Genomic DNA, 3,089 nt, shown 5'->3' on the forward strand with positions numbered 1-3,089 from the left:
ATATGAATTTTAAATAATTAGTTTGATGGGTGCGATCATACCAGCACTAATGCACCGGATCCCATCAGAACTCTGCAGTCAAGCTTGCTTGGGCGAGAGTAGTACTAGGATGGGGGACCTCATCGGAAGTCGTCGTGTTGCACCCCTCGTTTTTGTTTTTGCCGCCATGCGAGAGGAATTTACAAGAAGGACAGCTTGGGAGTAGATTTTAAGGAAAATCGCGCCCTGCCCATCGCGTAGCCATGGGTTTCGATCAGATCACCGGTTCGCATTGGGATCGGAAATACGCTAGTAGGTCGCCCTAGGATTATATGAATTTTAAATAATTGGTTTGATGGGTGCCATCATACCAGCACAAATGCATCGAAACCCATCAGAACTCCGCAGTTAAGCGTGCTTGGGCGAGAGTAGTACTAGGATGGGTCACCTCCTGGGAAGTCCTCGTGTTGCACACCTCGTTTTTGTTTTTTCCGCCTTCTGAGAGGAATTGACAAGAAAGACAACTCGGGAGTGGATTTTTAGGAAAATCGCGCCCTGCCCATCGCGTAGCTATGGGTTTCGATCAGATCGCCGGTTCGCATTTGGATCGGAAATACACTAGTAGGTCGCCCTAGGATTATATGAATTTGAAATAATTAGTTTGATGGGTGCGATCATACCAGCACTAATGCACCAGATCCCATTTGAACTCTGCATTTAACCGTGCTTGGGCTAGAGTAGTACTAGGATGGGTGACCTCCTGGGAAGTCCTCGTGATGCACCCCTCGTTTTTGTTTATTTTCCGCCTTGCGAGAGGAATTGACAAGAAGGACAACTCGGGAGTGGATTTTTAGGAAAATCGCGCCCTGCCCATCGCGTAGCTATGGGTTTCGATCAGATCGCCGGTTCGCATTTGGATCGGAAAGACGCTAGTACGTCGCGCTAGGATTATATTAATTTTAAATAATTAGTTTGACGGGTGCGATCATACCAGCACTAATGCACCGGATCCCATTTGAACACCGCAATTTACCGTGCTTGGGCGATAGTAGTACTAGGATGGGTGACCTCCTGGGAAGTCCTCGTGTTGCACCCCTCGTTTTTGTTTTTTCCACCTTGCGAGAGGAATTGACAATAAGGACCACTCGGGAGTGGATTTTTAGGAAAATCACGCCCTTCCCATCGTGTAGCCAAGGGTTTCGATCAGATCGCCGGTTCGCATTGGGATCGGAAATAAGCTAGTAGGTCACCCTAGGATTATATGAATTTGTAATAATTAGTTTGATGTGTGCAATCATACCAGTCCTAATGCACCGGATCCCATCAGAACTCTGCATTCAAGCTTGCTTGGGCGAGAGTAGTACTAGGATGGGTGACCTCCTGGGAAGTCCTCGTGTTGCACCCCTCGTTTTTGTTTTCTCCGCCTTGCGAGAGGAATTGACAATAAGGACCACTCGGTAGTGGATTTTTAGGAAAATTGCGCCCTGCCCATCGTGTAGCCAAGGGTTTCGATCAGATCGCCGGTTCGCATTGGGATCGGAAATACGCTACTAGGTCGCCCTAAGATTATATGAATTTGAAATAATTAGTTTGATGGGTGCGATCATACCAGCAATAATGCACTAGATCCCATTTGAACTCCGCATTTAACCGAGCTTGGGCGAGAGTAGTACTAGGATGTGTGACCTCCTGGGAAGTCCTCGTGTTGCACCCCTCGTTTTTGTTTTTTCCGCCTTGCGAGAGGAATTTACAGGAAGGACAACTTGGGAGTGAATTTTTAGGAAAATCGCGCCCTGCCCATCGCGTAGCCAAGGGTTTCGATCAGATCACCGGTTCGCATTGGGATCGGAAATATGCTAGTAGGTCGCCCTAGGATTATATGAATTTTAAATAATTGGTTTGATGGGTGCGATCATACCAGCACAAATGCACCGAAACCCATCAGAACTCCGCAGTTAAGCGTGCTTGGGCGAGAGTAGTACTAGGATGGGTGACCTCCTGGGAAGTCCTCATGTTGCACCCCTCGTTTTTGTTTTTTCCGCCTTGCGAGAAAAATTGACAAGAAGGACCACTCGGGAGTGGATTTTTGGGAAAATCTCGCCCTGCCCATCGCGTAGCGATGGGTTTGGATCAGATCTCCGTTTGGATTGGGATTGGAAGGACGCTAGTATGTCGCTCAAGGATTATTTGAATTTTAAGTAATTAGTTTGATGGGTGCGATCATACTAGCACTAATGCACCGGATCCCATTAGAACTCCGCAGTTAACCGTGCTTGGTTGAGAGTAGTACTAGGATGGGTGACCTCCTCGGAAGTCCTCGTGTTGCACCCCTTGTTTTTGTTTTTTCCGCCTTGCGAGATAAATTGACAAGAAGGACCACTGCGGAGATTTTGGTACCCGCTCTCAGCTCATCGCTGCAGCTTAAGGGGTTTGACCGACCTCCTTGGATTGGACGTAGCGTAGTATGTCGCTCATGGATTATTTGAATTTTAAGTAATTAGTTTGATGGGTGCGATCATACCAGCACTAATGCACCGGATCCCATCAGAACTCCGCAGCTAAGCGTGCTTGGGCGAGAGTAGTACAAGGATGGGTGACCTCCTGGGAAGTCCTCGTGTTGCACCCCTCGTTTTTGTTTTTTCCGCCTTGCGAGATAAATTGACAAGAAGGACCACTCGGGAGTGGATTTTTCGGGAAATCTCGCCCTGCCCATCGCGTAGCCATGGGTTTGGATCAGATCTCCGCTTGGATTGGGATCGGAAGGACGCAAGTATGTCGGCCAAGGATTATATTAATTTTAAGTAATTAGTTTGATGGGTGCGATCATACCAGCACTAATGCACCGGATCCCATCAGAACTCCGCAGTTAAGCGTGCTTGGGCGAGAGTAGTACTAGGATGGTGACCTCCTGGGAAGTCCTCGTGTTGCACCCCTCGTTTTTGTTTTTTCCGCCTTGCGAGATAAATTGACAAGAAGGAGCACTCGGGAGTGGATTTTTGGGAAAATCTCGCCCTGCCCATCGCGTAGCCATGGGTTTGGATCAGATCTCCGTTTGGATTGGGATCGGAAGGACGCCAGTATGTCGCTCAAGGATTATATGAATTTTAAGT

At 47.9% G+C, this 3,089-nt stretch overlaps 9 non-coding genes and 1 pseudogene across 9 annotated transcripts; all 10 read left to right on the forward strand.

The window, feature by feature from the left end:
* Positions 1-27: 27 nt before the first annotated feature.
* Positions 28-146, forward strand: LOC118347038. Its single transcript, XR_004800298.1, has one exon. It is a non-coding gene; the product is annotated as a 5S ribosomal RNA (ribosomal RNA).
* A 190-nt stretch (positions 147-336) lies between these two features.
* LOC118347039 lies at positions 337-455 on the forward strand. The gene has a single exon (XR_004800299.1). It is a non-coding gene; the product is annotated as a 5S ribosomal RNA (ribosomal RNA).
* Positions 456-645: 190 nt separating this feature from the next.
* Positions 646-764, forward strand: LOC118347046. Its single transcript, XR_004800305.1, has one exon. It is a non-coding gene; the product is annotated as a 5S ribosomal RNA (ribosomal RNA).
* Positions 765-956: 192 nt separating this feature from the next.
* LOC118347041 lies at positions 957-1,075 on the forward strand. The gene has a single exon (XR_004800301.1). It is a non-coding gene; the product is annotated as a 5S ribosomal RNA (ribosomal RNA).
* A 190-nt stretch (positions 1,076-1,265) lies between these two features.
* On the forward strand, positions 1,266-1,384 carry LOC118347040. Its single transcript, XR_004800300.1, has one exon. It is a non-coding gene; the product is annotated as a 5S ribosomal RNA (ribosomal RNA).
* A 190-nt stretch (positions 1,385-1,574) lies between these two features.
* LOC118347042 lies at positions 1,575-1,693 on the forward strand (annotated as a pseudogene).
* A 190-nt stretch (positions 1,694-1,883) lies between these two features.
* LOC118347044 lies at positions 1,884-2,002 on the forward strand. The gene has a single exon (XR_004800303.1). It is a non-coding gene; the product is annotated as a 5S ribosomal RNA (ribosomal RNA).
* Positions 2,003-2,191: 189 nt separating this feature from the next.
* LOC118347045 lies at positions 2,192-2,310 on the forward strand. Its single transcript, XR_004800304.1, has one exon. It is a non-coding gene; the product is annotated as a 5S ribosomal RNA (ribosomal RNA).
* A 176-nt stretch (positions 2,311-2,486) lies between these two features.
* On the forward strand, positions 2,487-2,605 carry LOC118347037. The gene has a single exon (XR_004800297.1). It is a non-coding gene; the product is annotated as a 5S ribosomal RNA (ribosomal RNA).
* A 189-nt stretch (positions 2,606-2,794) lies between these two features.
* Positions 2,795-2,912, forward strand: LOC118347043. Its single transcript, XR_004800302.1, has one exon. It is a non-coding gene; the product is annotated as a 5S ribosomal RNA (ribosomal RNA).
* The last annotated feature ends 177 nt before the right edge of the window (positions 2,913-3,089 follow it).

Source organism: Juglans regia, unplaced genomic scaffold, assembly GCF_001411555.2.
Source record: "Juglans regia cultivar Chandler unplaced genomic scaffold, Walnut 2.0 Scaffold_826, whole genome shotgun sequence".
Lineage (NCBI taxonomy): Eukaryota > Viridiplantae > Streptophyta > Magnoliopsida > Fagales > Juglandaceae > Juglans > Juglans regia.